Genomic DNA, 20,963 nt, shown 5'->3' with positions numbered 1-20,963 from the left:
ATGTGCCACCATTGCTGTTTGTGTCGTCTGAGCGTTTCAGGTTTGGAGTGAGAGTGGAGTGTTTGAGCCTCAGCTCCCCTGTTAACAACCAGTTCTGAGCAGATGACTCCGGTGAGTCTCAGTACATGGAAAGGAGTGTTTGCTTTGGTGTTGGCAAGAGTGACTGACAGCACATGTGAAATGATGGGACAGTTTACTGAGTAGGTGCTCAGTAAAAAGTCGGTATTATGTGTGGTGATACAAACACAGAACTATTGTAAGGATTTAGTCTGTTGTAAATTGTACCGAATCTATTAACAAGAAATGTTTTCTGCCTGTGTTGCTCTAAATGCAGAATAAGATTTAAGCCAGAGAAGCCAAATGCATCATAGTTGAGCCCTTGTCAGCTTGTTCACATGTTCACATCAGCCTTAGCAGAAATAGCCTTACCATGAACACCCCAGAAATGGCTGAGGACTCAGGATCTTAGCTCACTGCTGGGATAAATTTCTTTTCAACAGACTGCCTGTCTAGAGAACACCCATAATGCTGTAAATGAAAACATGTGTTAGCATGAAGGACGGCACTGGGGAAACGGGAAAAGTAACCACAGGATTTTCAGGAACCACTCTGTAGAGAAGAGCAGCCGGCCGGGCCACAGCTGGGGCAAAGCAAAAGGCACATTTAGTACGAAGTTTCTTTTACAGCATTCTCTCATTTTTTAAAGATTGTTTTGCATTGGAAAGCAAAGGAAGAAAATATTATTTCTAGAATAAATTTTTGAAACAGTGAATTTCTAAAACCAGAGCATTTTAGCTTCATTTGAGAAATGAGATTTTTGAGTGTGTAGGGCGAAACAAAAATGAGGGGTCCCTTTTTCAGCCCCCTTTGGCCCTTCCAAAAATTAGTGAGCAAGACATAAAATGTAGAAAATCTTCTTGATTTTGCAATTTTCTTATAAATGGTTGCTCTGTAATCATAAAATACAGTGATTTGCAAATAACTTAAAATATTACGAAATAGGGCCCTCTTTGAGTTTGCTTTTGTGGGTCGATTTTAAAACATTAATAATAAAATAGAAATATGTATTTTGTTGACTGCTTCTTTCACAGACTTTCAACATAGCAGATTTCTTTCAGAGTTAGTAAAGGGTCATACCGTATCTTTAACTTTTTCGATTAAAAAAAGTCTCCTTCAGAGAATCTGATTCCTAGCTCATGGCTATTTGTGACCTTTGTAGATCACGTGAGAGAGGTGAGTTATAACTATGAGAAAAGGGTGAGTAGTAAGAATGTTTAGTGGGAACTGTAGGTCATTGTTTGAGCAATATCTGGGCTCTCTCCCCACCCCCAAATCCAGAAAAGACTATAAGAATATTAGAAGCATCACTGGAACTTAAAACAACTCTTTTGGTGGGCATTTTGGCAGCTGGTCAAAAATCTTAAAAATGTGCATGGCTTTGCCCCAGCTCTTTCACTTCTAGGAAGTACTTCTCACAGAGCTAAGGGAAATAAAAAGCCTGTCAAAAGATGTTCATGAAAATGATGTTAATGATAAAAACCCTAAGTCCACTTACATTATTGTTCCTACAAAGAATTCTACATAACTAGTAAAACGTTGATAAGTATTTTTATTGCAAATAAAACTGAATACATGGTATAACCCTATTTTAAGAAGCAAATATTTGAAATTTGAGGGAGTTTTTTTTTTTTGTATTATGTTATTACTTCTGGATTCATGAAACTAAGGGAGTGCTGTAAAACGTATGTGCGGCTGAGGCAGAAAGTAGAAGGGTGGTTGCCCAGGACCGGAGGGACACGGGCGTGGGGAGGTGGTGTTCAGTGGTGCACGGGTATGGTTTTGCAAGATGAAAAAAGTTGTGGAGATGGATAATGAGAGTGGTCACGTAACAGTGGGCATGTGCTTAAGGCCCTGAACTGTACACTTAAAAATGGTATATTTTATGTAATTCTGCCACACATTTTTAAAACAGGAAATGTAGTAATAAAAAGGATGATGAAGAATAATTTTTAAAATGTATGTGTGGGCACCACTCACCAACAGAGCGTTTTGCTCTCTGAGGGAAACATCTGTTCTCAGTTATACTCATGTTTAGTATGTATCTCATAAAAGATCAGTTTTGATCTCAATTACTGTACCATTATCACAGCTGAAATACTTACACAAAATTCTTTAACATCATTGAATACAAAGGGAAACTTTTTGATTAAAAAGTACTTTTTGATTAAAAAGTACATGTTTGTTTATTCTCAACTTCCTCAAGCCGCCTTTTTGAAGATGGAATCATCTGTGTATTTAGAACACCCGGCCTTGTCCGTGTCAGGAATCTGATACAACAGAAATTGTTCTGGAAGCTTTGGAACATGGTAGGATTTTATAAAGGGGTAGGGGAGAGTGTGAGAGGATTTGCTGATCTTTCTTACTGACCCAGTGAAATCATGTCAAAAATACACTTTATCTTTTCCTCTTTGTTTTCCATTACCCTTTCCTGTTCTGCCTTCTGCCCGCTCTTTGTGTATCTGTTTACATCTTTTAAGAAGTAGAATCCATACTGATGTGTGCCCACTGTGGACATATCCAAGCCAAAATGTTGCTTCTATCAGATGCCGAAGTTTGCTTCATCATTTAGCTAAAGAGTAGGACCTGATAAGAGCACGTTGTGCAGTCCTCCCAGTGTCACTCTGTTTTGCTTTTAAAAAAATTCTGGTAGTAGTTGAGTGTCTAAACTCACTTAACCAGTGTGATTTCATGTCAAGATGCATCAATACATCTTGAGAACACATTAGACCACTCAGCGTGATGCTTACTAATTTGACACCTTCAACAACTATCATTTAATTTGAGAAGATAAAGTTTCCAAAAGTACAGGTCGAAGGGAAAAACCTGAGTAGTTGCAAAGATGGTAAGGGAAGAAGAAAAACAAGGGCCGTCACTGCCTGACTGCAGAGACTCTTTCTCTGCCAGGTGTCTCCTTTCTGTCCTCGTGATGAAGTGGCAAATTCTAGATCAGCAACCCAGGAATGCTGCCATCTGGTAGGATTCCTTGTATGAATATATGTGACTTCATTTGGTAATTAATTCAATAATTTAAAATGTTCCTGATTTCTGCTTTGTTTGGTTTGTTTTTTTTAAATCATGCATTTGTGAGTCTTCAGTGAACCTTAGAAACTGACTTGGGGAGGGGCTTCTGTGCGGCTCCTCCTGCCCACCTGCGTGGCGCTGGGCCTCCCCCAGACTGAGCACGAGGAGCCAGAGGTGTGCATCCCAAGGTTTGCTGGCCCCTGGCGGCTCAGACCACCCTCTCCACCAAGTTTCACAGTATTTGATTACAAAAATTGCAGGGTTACATTTTAAAAATTCTTATTCTGAGATGACTTTTTGAAAACTTGATCTCTTGCACCCTGCAGAGAAAAAGCAAGGAGGGAGAGCTTTGTGGTAGAAGTCACCTGGGGCTTGGCTGGTTTCAGACCAGAGATTCCTGTTGGATGGAGGGGGAGGGAGAGATGGCTGGGGGAATATTCCAGGAGCCATAGAAATGTGACATTTAAAAATACCTGGAAAGGGGGTGGTAGTGGTGTGTGTGTGTGTGTCTGTGTAACTTTGTGGACAGATACCTCTGGGCTTCAGTTCTGATGTTCATAAAACAAGGGAATTGGAATGATTGATTCTTCAAGGTTCTTACTTGCTTTTAATCCTCTAGACTATATTAAGCATGTAAACTCTCGCATCTGCTAGATGGGCAGCCCATATCAAGGAAAATTCTAGAACAACTAATCCTTACATTGGGCAAATGCAAAAAAAACAAACAAAAAACACTCACCAGGCTTCATAATACAATTTTTACTACACTCTCTGCTTATTCTGAGCACCTCATTGCCCACTGCAAGGGAAGGACTCTTCTTAACTTTTAGTAAATTGCTGATCTCTTCTGCCCCTGAAAAGGATTTCTGTGCTCCTAATGCGAGTTGTGAATGAAAAGTACAAGGCTTGCTTCCTTATTCCTTTTTTATGATTTGGATACTAACTTGTTGCCCCCAGTGATTCTGGACACCATAGAAAAGGCATATAATATATTCTTATTTTTTGTATATTTAGTTAACTCATTGTTCATCTAATTGTGCGGAATACATAAAGCTTATCTTATATTCAAGAGCTCTTAATCATTAGACTTCTGCCTGTTGACTGGTGAAATGCTGCTTTATTTAAAATGTTTCTTTGTTCCTCTTCAGTTTATTCCAATAAAAAAAATACAAAGATCACCCAGCATAGCCACTTTCATCCTTGTTGAGTGTAGCCACTGCAGATATTCACCGCCTCCCAGGTGAATTCTGGGAGCATCTGAAAAATCTGGGTCATGGTACTCAGAGGTCTGCATCGTAACCCAGCTCAGCTCTGGGAAAACGCAACCGTGAGGGCAAACCTCAGACTCCCCCACGAGTGCCTGTTTTATTAAAAGTACCAGCCTCCCTTCTTCTCCCCCTGTCTTTTAGGCCCTTGATCTCAGAATCCCCGATCTTCAGCTAGAATTGCTTTTCCCCTCCTCCCAAGGCAGTGAGTTTTAACACGTAAACGGCATTCTGGCTGTAATCACCCTGTTCTGCCAAGAAGCTGACCAGTGTTTGAAAATCACTTCTCATCTGCTACTTGCCAGGTTTACCAGGCCAAGAACAGTGTTAAATGAGGCCACTGTCAGGATGCACAGGGCCGGGTGCAATCTCAGAGCCCCGCTGGCCAGAGAGAGTCCAGGCCCTCAATGTTAATCAGTCAGCCCAGGCAGGAGGGGAAGGCTCTGGAAAGGCCTGCAGGATTAGAGACTTAGGTTCCCATTTAAGGCCTGTGCTGTGGGGGTGTTTCTGAGGGCATCTTAGACTCAAGATGGACAGGCATGGCACTCCTCAGGGGGTGAGGGGATTTTGAGATTGCCTCCCCATGGGACCCGATGCTGCTGCCTCAGGGTGTTGACTGTGTGGCCTCATGCCTTTGTTTGATAGGTGAGGCCTGAGGGGAGAGAGATGCCTGGCCCTCACCTGTGGGTGACTGCAGTCGGGCGTGGGGATTTACTGCGGACTAGCTCATCCCTGGGGGGAAAATTCCTGCCTTTCAAGAGAGAAATCCTGGTGTCTATCAGCCTTCACCTCCATTGAATGCAGCCTTTTGTTCTATACCCTCACGGTCCCCTCCTCTCTCCTTTGACCGGACAACATTCCTCGTCGTAGATTTACATCAGCTTCCATAAATCTGTGTGACTCTGTCCTGTTTTGCTGTGAGCTTTGCTTTTTGCTTTAAATGGAATGGGGACGGGTGGAAAATCATGTGTGGGAAGGAGCTTCGGTGGTGTAGGAGAGCATTTATTGAAGTTTGTAAAAGTGTCAGAGTTTGTAATATAGATTCTGTCTTTTTGATACATCACGTGCCTTTGGAGGATGAGGAAGAAAAGCAACACATGGTTTGTATTTCTCCGTGTGGATGGTCCCTTCAACAGCCCTCCTGCTGGTTTCCTTCCTACAGGTTAATACATTACTGTTACTTGCCAGCTATTTCTCCTCCTCCAGGCCCTGAACGTGTGATGTACGAGGTACTTGGCTTGTTCTGGGGACACTCCAGAGCTGGAGGGCAGCTTACAAATATGATTTCCCTCTGTGTTGGGTTAGGTAATCAAGTATTTTTCCATTTACGATTATGGAAAGCTGAGCTCATTGAGGACACTGGCAAAGATGTCCAGTTAAAATAGAAATGAAAAGATTGAATTAGATGTTACTGGAAACTAGCCACTCCAGGCATATGTTCATAGAATTCGTGTGTTTTGTATTCATTGGAGATAATCTGGTCGCATTACCAGTGTTGGATCAATTTGTTCAAATGTCATTTTGGTGGTGTTAATTGCCCATGAATTTTAATCGGCATCTTTTTCAAGCAAAATTGAAATGAGAATAGAGCCAGTAAACTATCATACCCAAAGTGAATTTACCAAATCATTTAATTAGTGTTCATTAGGGTGAGGCGATATTGGATATTTTTTTGGAGAAGCCACGTTATTACTGGTGGCGTAGTACAAACATTGATAGGCTGTGACTTTCTTAATGAGAGGCGTTAACCAAGTCTTCTTATTACTCTCAGCCAGTTTTACCATATTACCTAACTAACACAGTTCCATCTTAGACATTACTTTTATTTACAATGTTTATATCCAGAGAGACTCTCTGACCGTCTCCAAGAAGACAAATACAAGGACAGTTATTGAATGGATTTTCTAGGGAAAAATTGGAGATGACTTAAATATCCGTAAACAGGGTAGGTAAATAGGAGATGGTATAGTAAAATCAATACTATGCTAGGATTAAAGAAATAGACTGGTTATAAAAATCAACAGATCAATCTCAAAAACATAATGAGTGGTGCAAAATTATTGTTTATTTTATATTTATTTCTGTACAGCAAAGGAAACCATCAATAAAACAAAAAGGCCACCTACATGCAGTATGGGAGAATATATTCATAAATGATATATCCAGTAACATACAAACATCCAAAATAACAAAGAACTCCTACAATTCAATAAAAAATTTTTTTAAATAGCCCAACTAAAAAATGGGCAGAGGACCTTAATACACATTTTTCCAAAGAAGACATACAGATGGCCAACAGGCACATGAAAAGATGTTCCACATCACTAATCATCAGGGCCATAGGAATCAAAACCACAATGAGATGTCACCTCACACCAGTCAGAATGGCCACTGTCCAAAAGACAAGAAATAACAAGTGTCAGCGAAGTTGTGGGGAAAAGGGAACCTCCTACACTGTTGGTGGAAATGTGAGCTTGTGCAGCCACTGTGGAAAGCAATATGGAGGTTCCTCCAAAAACTAAAAACAGAAATACCATACGACCCAGTAATTCCACTTCTAGGAATTTACCCGAAGAAAACAGAATCCCTGATTTGAAAAGATATATGAACCCCTATGTTTATTGCTACATTATTTACAATAGCCAAGACATGGAAGCAACTGAAACATCCATCAATAGATGAATGGATAAAGAAGATGTGGTACATATACACAATGAAATATTATTCAGCCGTAGAAAGAAAGACATCCTGCAACAACATGGAGGGACACAGAGGGTATTATCCTAAGTGAAATAAGCGAGGCAGAGAAAGAGATTGCTTATGATTTCACTTATTTGTGGAATGTAAAAACAAAACAAAAAGAACAAAATAGCAGTAGACTCAGACACTGAGAAGTGACTGGTGGTTACCACGGGGGAGGGGTTAGGATGGGTGGGGAGGCTGAGGGGAATAAAGGGGCACAAAAATTCTCAGTTATAATATAAGTTGGTCACAGGGATAGTAGTACAGCATGGAGAATATAGCCAGTGATTCTGTAACATCTTCCTATGTTGACACATAGTAACTATGTTGACAGATAGTAACTGCACTAGTTGGGGTGAGGATTTAATAATATGGGTAACTAATGAATCACTGTGTTGTATACTTGAAACCAGTAAAAGATTATATATCAATAACAAAAAAAATCATACATACAGAGTTCTCTGTATTTCTGTAAGTGTTGGGGTATGTATGTGTGTGTAAAATATTGTTTCAAAAGATACACAAAATACCTGATTGTGATTGGTTCTTTAGATAGGAAGGTGGAATGGAATAATTTTATCCATAATGTTTTATTTCTGTTATTAAAAAAACTGAACCAAATGTGGCAAAATACTGTCATTTTTGGATGGTGGATATATGGTTACTCTTTTTGTACTTGGCTTGATTTTAAAAACTATCCTTAAAATCTGTGCCCACTCAAAAGTCATAAAATACTGAACAAAAAATCTCTCATGATTCTGTATAAAAGTACATGACTTTAATACATACACTTTTGATGGGTGATGGTTCTTTGAAGGAATTTCTTCTAAGAAATAGTTCTGTGTGCAAAAACCTAGCCTCTTAGATGTCCAGCAGTATGAGATTGAGTAAAATCATGGCACCTCCATAAGCAAAAATAATCTGCAGGCATCACCGGATATTTATCTTAGAATTGATCTCATGCTTGATTATGAATCTGAGCCTTCTATACTGTGACATCTATCATTCCAAGGGGTTTTCCTTTCCCCATTTCTTTTCAGGTTTTTCCCCCAGCTTTTTTGTTTGTTATCTCTACCTGGTTTGGGAAGAAAGTGACCTTTGGTGTAAACATTGGTGCACCCTTGATCCTAACTTAGCCTTGAACACTGATTCTCTGGTGGCTTTGGGGAAATCACCTCCCTTGATCCTTCAAGAAGTCACCATTCACTGAGGCCCAAGCCCTGGATGGGAGGGTCTGCAGAGCACAGGACAGGCATCTGCCCAACTCCCAGAGCCCCTGGTCTGCCAGTCGCTGGTTTCCTAGTCAACAAAATGAAACACCACCTGTCTCATCTCCCATGAGTCATTCAGGGAGCACCTGGGGAAATGCCCTTGGCATTTGTGCACTTGGGCAAAATGCACTCCATCTTTCCCTCATGTTTTACCTCCAGCGAAAAAAGTCCATCTCTGCTTCTCCAAATAAATTACCCTGTGCACTGGGACAGGGCCTTTGCACGTGCTGTTTTCGCCTTCTGCAGTGCCTTTTATGCTCTCCCTCTCGCCCTTCCCCCAACTTGAAAACTGTTCCCCTTAACAAACCTTGCTCAGACACTGTCTCATTTGGGAAGTCTGCACCTCTGTATCTAAGATATGATTTGTCCTTGAGCCTCACAAAGAGTCTTACAAAGAGTGTTGTTAGTACTTGGTTACAGAGTACTGTACCTGCCAGCCTTAGCCCATTAAAGGCAAAATGCTGGTCTGAATTAACATTATAGGTGCTAAACACAGGCCTGGCACATACCAGGTGCTCAGGAAGTATTTTTGAAGATGAACTGGATTGAAGGCAGGCACTTTGAACAAATCTGAACTGTTTTGAATCCTTGGGCTTATCCAGGTGTTATGCTGGACAATAGAATGTGATCTTTTGGGTTAGTGTTTATTTCATCCATACTTCCAACAACATATGTCCACTGGGCTTCCATTCTGCCCCAGGCCCTGGATCTTGTGGAGGTTGGCGGGAGGTGGAGGGGTGCATCTCAGGACTCACAGTCTGATGGTGGAGACAGATGTATACGTTAACTCCATGTGTAAAGCCACACATCAGACGGGATGCTGCGACCTGTCGATTTTCTCTGTGGCATGTTAAAAAGTTCTCTGCCCTGCCAAAATAACCCCTTGATTCCCAAGAGTCATGTCTATCATTCTGTGTGACAGAATAAATAAGCTAAAAACAGCCAAATGAATTTAAGTGCTTTTTCCCATTTTTTTTCCCGTAGGGTGACGACTAATGAGGGCAAAATTGGTGTCGAGGGGCATTATATTAATAGATGCCATTTGTGCCAACACATTCCTTTATAGACAAGGAGAATCAGAACCAATGAGAATAGGTAGCCAAGGGGTTAGTATTCTGTTGAAAATGGCTTTCCAGCTCACTTTAGCAATGATTTTCACATAATTTGATCCCTTTCCTGTTTAATCTGTCTCAGAGGCCGTGAGACAGAAAAGGGAAGCATTAATTTTGGTGTCAAAGTTCTGGCCTCCAATCCCAGTTCAGCCACTTAACTAGCTGAGTGGTCTTGGGCACATATTGCTCTGTGGGCCTTACTGTTCTTCCTGTAAAATGGGAATAATAACACTGACTTTGTCCTTTGAAGGAAATCATGTAGACAAGGCACCAGCGCCCAGCACCAGCGCTTCCACACCAAATTAACATCAGCTCTTAGTAATGAAGCTGGAACACTAACCTGGCGCTCACGCATTGACGTGGCTGGGGCCAGAGAGAGACCGGCTCAGGCGTGAGTCACTCTTTGAAACAGCCACCTTTGGAATGTTTTCTGAAGCCACAGATTTCAAACCAGATTCTAGAATTTGCATGTACTACATGTAGATTGAAGAATAAAAGCAACCCCCAGATTGATTGATTGTTTGCTTGTTAATAGAACCCATCATTGAAAACTACAAAAGGGTGGCACAGAGGCACCGAGAGAGGAGTCACTATTTTACCTAGGCATTCAACAAACTAATATCATAGAAGAAAACGGATTTTTGCATAAATAGTTTTAGCCACAGGCTCATTCTGAAACAGGAGCTGCTGTGTTTTTCTCAAGCACCCCCCACACTCTGACCGAGCCCTCTGGTTCTGTGACGTCACAGGCCAGACCCACCGCAGCTGTCCTTGGGGCCTGCCTTCCTGCCCCATGGCCTCTGCTCTGAGAACACTTGGTGCCTATACCTCCATCTGGTTACTGGTGCGGAGGTGGGAAGTGTGGGATTTGTAAATACAGCGCGTAATCCGGTGATGATGTAATTGCTCTTCATGTACCTCATCTCACTGCCTCGGCCAGACTCCGTAGGTCAGACCTGGACCTGGCTTTTGTCCCAGTGTTCTGCTGTGGCCAGCTGTCCTCACGCTGGGACATTCGACAAGCATCATAAAGGGCCTGGCAGATGGCTGCTGAGGGCCCCCGTGGACCCTTCCTCAGATCCAGCTTTTCCCTGTGGGGAAGGATTCCTGTTCCCAGGCTGAAGGGATGTGCTGCGCAGGTCGCACTCTCAGGCGAGGTCAGCAGAACTGTGGCAGGGATCCACCCACAGTCTGTGCCCTCCCACCAAGCACTGCAGCCCCTCTGGGTAACCACCGCCTGTGACGGAAGCCCGAATCTAGTGATTTCTGACTGCTGTTTGCTAGGCATTTCTGGCTAACCAGCGGTACATTTCACATCCTATTGCAAAATGAAATTGAGACATGAGATTACATCAGGGGCCGGCAAACTATAGCTCATAGGCCAAATCCGGCCCACTAGGTAGGAATGGTTTTCCTTTTTTTTTTCTTTAACTTAAAATAATGTCTGCGGTAAAATACACATACCATAAAATTTACCATGTTAACCATTTTAAGTATACAGTTAAGAAGTGTTAATTATATTCACATGGTTGGGCAACCAATCTCCAGAACATTTTCATTTTGCAAAACCAAAGTCTGTACTCATTTACATTTTAAAATTGTTGAAAATGTGAAAAGAATATTTTGTGGCATGTGAAAAATGATATGAAATTCACATTCCGGTGTTCATAAATAAAGTTTTATTGAAATACAGCACTGCCCATTCATTTACATGTTGTCTATGGCAGCTGTCATGCTGGACAGAGTGAGACCATATGGACCACAGACTCTTAAATATGTACCACCTGACCCTTTACAGAAATGTTTGCTAATCCCAAAACAAGTCCAGTTGACTACAAGTTCTGTTTATCTTTTCTTATAATTGATTTAAGGGGCCCTGTATATATGGCATTATTATGGATCTGTAGTATTTAATAACTACTGCTGACTTACTAGCTTCATACTGTGCTAAAATGTACCTCCTGACCCATGATAAGCCTGTCTCCCCCTTTGTCTGAATCAATCAATCCCATTGACATGAGTCTTATTCATTGGCAAGTCTAATGGTCCTTGCAGGCCAGTGTAACAAACTACCACTTTTTTACTCTTTCTTTAATTATCCGTGAAGAGAGATGTAGTAGGCACATGGATAACCCAAATGTAAACCATAAAATCGTAATAGATTCTTTTAATGTAGAAGAAAATGAGCTTGAATTCGAAAGCTCTCTCCATGCATTAAAATCATGTGTTAAAGATGGGCAGCCTCTCAAGAGGATTCCAGTGACTGGTGTTTCTGGAGCCACGCGCTGTCTGCACCTGGCGCTTCACAGCAGCTCTTTACCGTAAACGGAGCAGGTGGCGGTCTCTGCTTTTGGCAAATGAGGTTCAGAGGAATTTGCAGGCTTCAGAATATGGAAGCGTCAGGACAGGGACTCAAATCAAGAGCCACAGGCTCAGACACAGGTATTCCCCCATGAGAGCTTCTACTTCTATAAAGCCAAGATCAGTGTGGACTTGCCCGTCTCACTCCAAAGTGCCCGAGGACCACTCTTCCCTTCCCTAGCGACTCTGCTGCTCTTTCTGGTCTTGATTTGGACAGTCCTCTTGGATGTCAGTTACTCTTCTTTCTCTCTCCCCCTTTTTCCCTCCTGTTTCCGACTAAAACAGGTGTGACTTGCAGGCTTATTGTTCCTCTTGTCAGAGGCCCTGCTGCCTGCAAGTGATTCCTGTAAATGACTAAGTCTATTTGTGTGAACACATAGGAAATGCAAGTAAATTTTTTTTATTGTGAGACTTTCAAGCCATACAGGAAAGTAGAGCCATATATGCCTACATATTCTCGTATTTAGCAGTTTGCTCATGCGTCCTACCTATTTATCTGCTTATTTGTTGAAATCTTCTAAAAACAAATTAGAGACATTGACACCTTTCACTCTTCCTTTAAACTTTTAATTGACGTATGTAACATAGGTACAAAAAACTACACAAATGACAAGCATATAGCTTGATGAGTCTTTGGAAAGCCTCCCCACTTACTCTACAGTGCATCTCCAAACTCTAAGGGTATTCATGTAACCGCAGTCCCATGAAACCCGATTTTAAACCCTTGGGACGGTGAGGTGATCTGGGGCAGAAACCTAGCCCCTCTCATGGGCCAGCACGGTATTTAAATTTTCAATGACTGATTCTTTGCTTTGTTGCTGTTTGTTAAGGGAAGGTAGGGGAAAGAGAATATTTAGTTTAAAAAAAATTTTCCCCTAAATAGATTACTTGGATCATATTGCATCAGTGAGTGGGGAGTCCATAAAGAATTTTCAGGTAATGGATTCAGGTAAGAATAAAAGTCGGGTGTTATTTATTTAAGACTCACAACAGATCCAGCTATACTGCATCTAATTGAAATTATTTGAGAGTAGGTAATTTTATAGAAGGGGAAATTCATAATCACTATTCCCAGTGATTAATAAATTTAATTAGTTTGCAGTGGCACATGTTCCATTTGACCACTAGGAAAAGGTAATAAACCATAATCCTTCCCCCTTGGTCTGGGTCTGTCACAGGTCTCTATGGAGATTGAGCTATTAGCACATCTTCAATAACCTGTGAATCTGGTAAATTGTGTTCTGTTCCTATTTTGCAAGAGTTGCTGTAGTCTGGCCCAGATCTTCATGTGGACGATACTAGGTTGCACATCTGGTTTTGAAAATATGTGTGCATGGCCTTTGTTGGGTCTTGGTTTTTAAACAATTGGTGATTTGTGATGCCGAGTATTTCTTTAAATCCATTTTGCTAAATGTTCAGCATGACGACGACCCTCCCTTTTCAGATACTGGACAGTACTGAGAGGTCCTTCTTGTTAACAGCTGTGTACATGTAAACTGATGAGTTCACAGATACCAGCTTCATGGTGGCTTAACTAAACCTGCTGGGGAATGACGAGGGATTATGAATATTGTCATAATCTATCAGTCATATAGCCACCTTTCTCATGGGATGAGAACAGTTTTCTGAGTCTGAGAATTAGGGCAGCTCAAAAACAAACTGAGTGTATATGTGTTTTAATTTTTCTTTTTCTTTTTTTATTAGATATTCGTTTAAGGCAGTGTATGGAGATAGTGTGATGACCTGCAGAAAGCAATGGCCTGAGACCAGAAGGCCAGTGTACACATCTAGGAAGCTACTCTCTTTGTGAATAATTATGAGCCACAGTTTCCTCATAGCTTCACACTGTTTTCCTGTGAATCAGAAATCATGAATTATGAAGACAGATTGAAGTTGTTCAAACTCTTCTTTCATGAATATTACTCTCAATTTTGCTGATGTCACAATAATTTCCCAAGTCAGAATGACAACTTGGAAACCTACTTAAAATCATTCAAGGAAGTGGAGAAACTATTTCTTTCATAAATATTTGAGAGTCTGCCGTGGTTTAGATACTGTGCTAGTTGTTGGAGAAACAACACTCAACAAAATAGACCCTCATGAAATAGAGTTTGTCCTCCGTTTCATGAAACAAAATAGAATCTGCCCTCAAGAAACCTAGAGTTTGGATGAAATTAGACATTCCACGAATAGTTACTCAAGTGCCCACAGGTTTTCAGCGCAGATGAGACCAATGGAAGAACCACTCTGTGTAGGTGCTGAGCGCTCCACTCAACAGTTTGCTCTAGAGTCTATCTTATCTAACACTAATGAATGTATATTATTTTAAAAATACCACTAAGCCCCCTTTGCACTCTAGTAAAAGAGCCCAACAGTTATTCTAGAGAAAAAATTTTGACTTAAAGATAAGAGAGGAAATCTTCAGTTGGGGACCAAGTCATGAAACGCGTGTTCTTCAGTTTTCCTTTCATGTTCTTTCTGGACCTTCCTTTGTGTTTGGGAGCTTAAGGGGTCTTTATGTTTAAGTCTTCAGGGGCCTGGTATTAAAGTACAGATATGTGGGAAGAGCTTCCCCTCACAGGCTACAGTTTTGCCAGCTTCTTGTCAGTTGGCAGTGGCTGCCCGGAAGGAGCTGGAGTTGGAGTTCAGGGTCAGAGGCACTGGACAAGGTTAGCCATGTTCGCCGCTGCGATGGCAGGATGGCGCGGTGCCGCGACTGCTGCTCTTGGGTTTGAGCTCTTACCAGCTCATATTTCAAAGATAACGAATGAGGATTATAAGGACTGAGCCTAGAATGAATCCACAGGGGCATAGAGAAGACCCTGGCTGACCGTGAGGGGGTGCCAGGAACAAATACGCTGAGTTTTGTAGCCATAGAAGGACGCTGGCCACCCTGGAGCGTGAGCCACGTGAAAGCGAGGACTTAGCCTGGTTTTTTGCCTACAGCAGTGTTGACCCAATAGGCATCTGATAAGCATTTGCTAAGTAATATTGAATAACATTGTAAAGTTTGTTGTTATGTAGCTCCTGTGAGGTAGCAAATGTATTTTGTGTGTCGGGGAATAGAAATTCAGAGACTGCACGGATGAAGCTTTGTGAAAGTCGTTTCTGACTTCCAGGAAGGAGTCTGAGGTCAAATAGTAGAGGGACCAGCCAAACAGGGATTGAACTAGGCCTGAATCCTAGCAAAGCCCATCTTCTTTCTACTCCAAAAGGGAATTTGAGAATGATGTAGTCTAGTGACAGGTTTTAGCCACTTAGATCAGTCTCTTTGTTTAAAAAGTGGCAAAACCTATGGTTTACCTGGCTAGAGACAGAAAAAAAAAGTGTGGCTGTTAACCTTGGTCCCAGGAGGCAGACTTCAGTGGGAACACTATGTCTGCTAATGCATGCACGCGCTTGCTTTTTTGTTTGGGATTTTTTCCTCATCACACTTTGTCTTTATCCATGTGGCATCCCTTAGGAGGCTTGGTCATTTTGTGGGTGTCATCTCTATAGGAAAAAAATAAAATTTTTGAAAAATGATAAATAAAGACATGCGATGTCCCCAGTATATTCAGGCGTATGGCCTGCTGTTTTCTGTGGTGCACACCAGTGTGCCTGGTCTAGAAAACACATTGTTGAAAATGCAGTTTCGTGGGCTCCTAACCGACTATAGGGGTCTCCCCTCCCCATCGGGAGAAGAGACTGATGGAAAGGGACCATTATTTATTCAGTTTCCTTTTAGGGGAGGAGCTTGTCTGAAAATTTTTTTGCTTTGTTTTAAAAAAATCATATCATAGAGACTCTTCTTTTTAAAATTCTTCCCTTCTTTCTCCCTCCCTCTTTCGCCTCCCCTCTGTCCCAGTTCATATAATCAGAAGGGCCTTGGATGGTCCCATTGAAGGGTTTTAGTCCAAACTTTACGTGCCAGCAAATTTCTTACCAATCAGGTCCCATCTTCTTGCCACCCAGAACCTCATATGTCAGAAAAAAGGTACCACTGCCATTCAAATAAGTAGAAACAAAAACGTGCTTGAAAACGTTAGAATTTTGTCTGCACATCAGGTAAATTTGATATTTGAATCAATTCATTTCTCTTTTGAGGTTTCAGTTTAGTCAGATAGTAGAAACTGGGCAATAACAGGATTTGTTAGTTCCTGACTACTATCATTTCATTGAAAAGCAAACTTTAGCCACATAACACTGTATTCATCATGCTCTCCTCGAGTGAATCAGTAAATTAGCTCATGAACCACAGAAGCATTCATCTAGCAAATATCTTCCCAGAGTAACACCATAGCTGTGAGGTCTGAGGCCAGGGTTTGGCTTTAGTTTTCTACATATGCTTCTGTAATAACACCTTAACTTTGTCTCCAGTGTCACTGGATTTTATAAACAACACTAACAAGTGAGTTCAGGTTCTTGTCATTCAAATATAGACTTAACACACTGAACTATTTATGCATGCAGTCAATGATGTTTGGAGTTTGTTTCCACATAAAATGGATGTGGGTGGGTGTCATTAGGGATATAAAATGAAAGAGGATTGGCCACGAGTTCATCATGGTTGAGGTTGGGTGATAATCTGGTATATGTAAAAATATCCCCAAATCAGAAACATTTCATGGATTTAATTGTTTCCCTGAAGGTAAAACCTGACACATTTCAGGATAGAGTAATTCATAACATTTTTAGGTTTTGAAAGGAAATCCCCACCCTGCTTCCCACTGCTTGCCTTTTTTATAAGACTGAGCTGAACTATTGTGACAATTAGTTAGTATAAAATGCCCCACTTCCCGGTGAGTGGCTGGCATTGGTGGCTGAACGGTTTCAGACCTGGGAAGAGAATAAAGTCCTAGACTGATGAATGGCTGACATCTGACCTCCTGCTCACTTTCTGGGTCCGCAGGCAGTGTGATTTGCGTAATGTTTACACATAGTTAAGAAACATAAAGACTCTTTCCTGCGTGGATTTCTTAATGCATTTTCCAAGTGTTTTCATTGAGAAGCCCCAAGTGTTACAATCTGCATGTGAAACTAACAAGGTGCTGGGGAATGTGATGGATGGTCAGGAGTCAGATGTGTGCTGGCCTCCGTGTTGCTTTTCCTAAGGCCTGTGGGCAGCTCTGCTTTGTGTGGGGTTGACAGCCCTGTGTGACATTCTGAGAGGCTCCCAGGATGGCAGGTCCGGCCAGTGCTCGTGGCTCCGTGCTGGTCACCATGTCGTTAAGCATAACTGGAGGCTAGCCCTCTGTGTTCAGCCTTCTCTTTATTAACATAGTTGATGGAATGAGGTTCCAGAATGCCAAGGACAAGGTCAGTTTCTGAATGATTGGGTGCTTCAGAATCTCTAAAAAAAAAGACATTTAGAAGCATTCGAGCCTGATGATTTTCGCCTGGGGTATCCAGGATTTGTAACCCGTGTTGTAGAACAAGAATTCCTCCTTGGGTACTGTGTTCTTCTCTGCCTATTTTATCCAACCATCGATTCATGAATTTCAGCATAGCAGTAACTGAGAAAAAGCAGAATATGAGATTGTATGTAAGCTTTGATTACAAAAGGTATATGAGGACATTGTGCCCAGAAACAAAATAGACCTAAATAAATTTATACATGGTCATGTTAGGGTAATAGGAATACAGATAATTTGTTCCTTGTTTTAAAATTGCCTTTGCGTTGTTTTTACAGCTGGATGTTTGTTGACAAAGAACTAAAATAAATTGACTTTCTGGCATTTAAAAGTTCTAAAGATGGAGTTTTCCTATCAAGAGTGCAGTGGTTTGAACAGTGGTTAGATTTCCTAATGTAATTAAATAGGATTTAGCATATCCTTTGTCTTTCCTGAGACCTGATTGACACCTCCCAGACCCTGTCCACTACTTCCACCACAGCCCCCGGGACCCACATTGGGTGTATTTCTAGCAAGGTGCGTGTAACTGGGAGTGAGATGGAGAATTCCAGTAGCTGTTCACATGTAGGATTATTTGCTGTTCTGTTCTTAATTTTAAGATTTTCTGATATTTTGTTTTGATGGCAAAAGCTCATTGATATAAAAGCCTCAATATTATAAATACAGATATTTATTTTGTCAAATCAAATCAGGGTATGGTCCCACACCATATCTGCACTCTTGGCTTTTCTCTAGAAAGAGGCATTTTAATTTACTCATCATTTATAGAAAGATTATCCCTAGCCACATAGACTGGTTCTATTTGCTCAACAATCAGTGCCCAAGTGCCAATCACTGCCCAGGCGCTGTGAGGAGGGCGGGAGGTGATGGTGCCTGGGCGGAGGGAAGGCTTGCAGAGAGCATCTTCTGGCTACAGCCCTGGGGATAAATCGTGTGCTAGTGGCCAAACACTAGACAGATTCGGTGGCGTGAGCCTCGTTTCCTCAGGCTTATTTTGGGCACATGGCTGCTGTTTCCGTTTCCCAAGGAACAAGACACTGGGCTCATCTGGCTCAGGGATTCTCAATCCTAGATGCCTTCTAGCATCACCTGGGGATCTTGTAAAAATACACCCATGCCCAAGTTCTGCCATCAGAGATTCTGATTCAGTTAGGTGGGAGATCCAGGCATTAGTATTTTTTTCTAAGAAGCTTCCAGGTGATTCTAAAGTGCAGCCAGGGTGAAGTCCAGTGAGTAGGATGTTGTTTGAAATTAAGCTTAAGGAAACTCCTGTGGTGACATTACAGAGTGCTATGTCTTCTCCCAGAGGTCCACAGTGAGATTTTAATAGTGAACAGAGATGACTCCCGACCTTAGTCTAATCCATACTCATTGTTTCCAACCTTGTCTGCATACTGGCCTGTCCTCCAGGCTTGCTCTCCTTCCCACCCCCAACCCACTCTGACTGGCATGGTCTGGGACTGGCGCCTGTGTGCATGCATGTGGGCGTGACCCCTCCAGGTGACCTGGGTGTGCAGATAGCTTGAGGCCCCGTGCTTTAATCAAACACTGCCCAACCTCACTGGTATGGCTATTTGAATAGTTAAGAGTACATATTTATTGGCATAACTGCTAATATCTGTCAATAAACCTGCATAAAAGGCTCACACGACTTGCTAGATTTAACAGATCCTAAATGCAACTTTTAGCAATTCCTCAACTCTAGTTTTCTATCTCTTGCTCTCATGAAATATGTCATAAATTTGAAAATTTGAATTGTGAATGTTTTTAAAGACTTTTTTGATGCCTCTTCTGTTTAGGCTGTGGTGTTTTTCTCATCATTTTAATGTTATTTATCCACACAGACAGCATAATAATAAATAATAAGTATATGTATATACAACAGAAAAAATTCTGGTAACTCTTCTGGCATTTGAAATTTATTGCTTCAATTAACAGTTCTTTGAATATTTTACATATCCAAGACAATGTCAAAGTGATGTTTGCTTGTTTCCTATATTGATTCTCTTCACTGAGACCACTGAAATAATCAGTGATGAAGTTAAATGTCTTTTTATTAATATTAAGTTCGTTCAACCCTTGCAAATGCTTTTAGAAACAAATTCCAGTGCTTGTTTATGGCAGCTCTGACAGCTTCTGTGGTGATGGTTATGTCCTGTGTACCACTTTTGGTAGCCACTTAAAATGGTGGCTCTTGATTGAGGAGCTGGATTTCTAATTTTATTTCATTTTCATTAATTTAAACTGTAATTACCACATGTGGTTGGTGACTACCAAGTGAGCAGTGTGGGTCTGGAGGCCTGTTGACAGCATGAGAAGAGGTTTGGCCGAGCTGTGGAGCAGGGTGACAGCTGTCCGATGTTGGAGGCCTCCCATCCCGTGGATGGCTTGTCTCCCGCATCCCTGCTTCAGTACTGGTGCTCGTAGAGAGGCTTGGGTGAGAATGAGTGACCTTGAGAAAGGACCTGGGCCAGAGGACGCAGCTCTGCAGGTGGAGGTGATGCCAGGGTTCTTGCTCACGAAGCCAAAGAATGAGCTTCACAAACACTCAAGGTAGGAGAGCAAGGTGCACGCTTTTATTTAGAGATAAAGTGAAAGGACAGAGCTCCCAGCTCACACCAGGAGGCCCAGATGGTGCGTTGTCTAGGGGTTTTATAGGCAGTTGAGGATTTGGGGGAACATGAAAAAAGCTTAGGGGTGTGGACTTATTAAGTGGTCCCTGAATATTTAGAATTAACTTAACACAAGCAACTTCCTGCTCTGATGGTTTCTCCCTGAGATACCAGCATCTTGGTCTGGGAGCATATTAAACAAGGTGGGCTGAGGTATTGTTTGCTAAAGAGTAAGTTAAGAATGTCTAACGTCTTAACTTCTTGGGTATTAAAATGCAATCTTATCTTTAAGGTAGAATCCTTCTTGCCTTTTACTGTGTTGTTTATGGCTGGGCCTGCATCCTAAATTAGTTGCCCAGTTTGCAGATCACCTCATCAGATCTGAAGGAGGAAAGATAGCACATAGGCCTGGGCCTTTTAGCATGCGAAGGTGAATCTTACACATGATTATAAATGGTTAGCATAATAAAAACATGTGCTACTCTTCTTTATCTGGCGAATATTAACTGATCTCACTGAAGAATGACTCTAGAGCTTAATGTTTAAAACAGAGTTTTTGGTAGGGGATTTCCTTGCATGTAGTTACACTGCTCTGACTGCAAATATCCTGCCTTGCTTTTTCCGGAGGCCGTCACCCTACTCTGACTACACCCACGGTCCCTGTCTCAGAGGTACAGTTCACAGTGCAGACCTGGTCCTTGTGTGGTCTTGGGGTCTTGCCCTGCCCATGTCCTCAGAGGCCTGCTCCGATGCCTTCTGTGGGGTCGGGGGGTTGTTACTACTGTCACATGATGCCCCATCCCCTGATTCTCTGCCCTTTATGCATCTGCACCTTTCTTTCTGCACACGTCTTGCCTCAACTTCCTCTTCCCCCTCCTGATCAAGGCGCTGCCCCACCTCCAGTACTTCCATCAGACCCCTGTCAATGGCCTCCATAAGGAAACTGCTCCACAAGTTCCCCACCCCAGCCACCAGACTGCCACCATAACTATCCTAAATCACTGCTGGGTCGCCAGCTCCCAGCCGGGGCACGTGCATGATGTATGTACACCTTCCCACATCTCACCTGGCCCTGGTCATCCGAGGCTCCATCTGTGTGCTGGTGGAGATGCTGCTTCTTACAGGA

At 42.0% G+C, this 20,963-nt stretch overlaps 1 protein-coding gene across 4 annotated transcripts in view; it reads left to right on the top strand.

Annotated features, from left to right (window-relative positions):
• FARP1 (FERM, ARH/RhoGEF and pleckstrin domain protein 1) overlaps positions 1 to 20,963 on the top strand; it is a 282,743-nt gene that overhangs the window by 114,925 nt on the left and 146,855 nt on the right. The gene's annotated exons all lie outside the window — the stretch shown is intronic.

This window comes from Manis javanica, chromosome 9 (assembly GCF_040802235.1).
Source record: "Manis javanica isolate MJ-LG chromosome 9, MJ_LKY, whole genome shotgun sequence".
In the NCBI taxonomy this organism is placed as follows: domain Eukaryota; kingdom Metazoa; phylum Chordata; class Mammalia; order Pholidota; family Manidae; genus Manis; species Manis javanica.
This window is presented reverse-complemented; position numbering and strand designations above follow the sequence as displayed.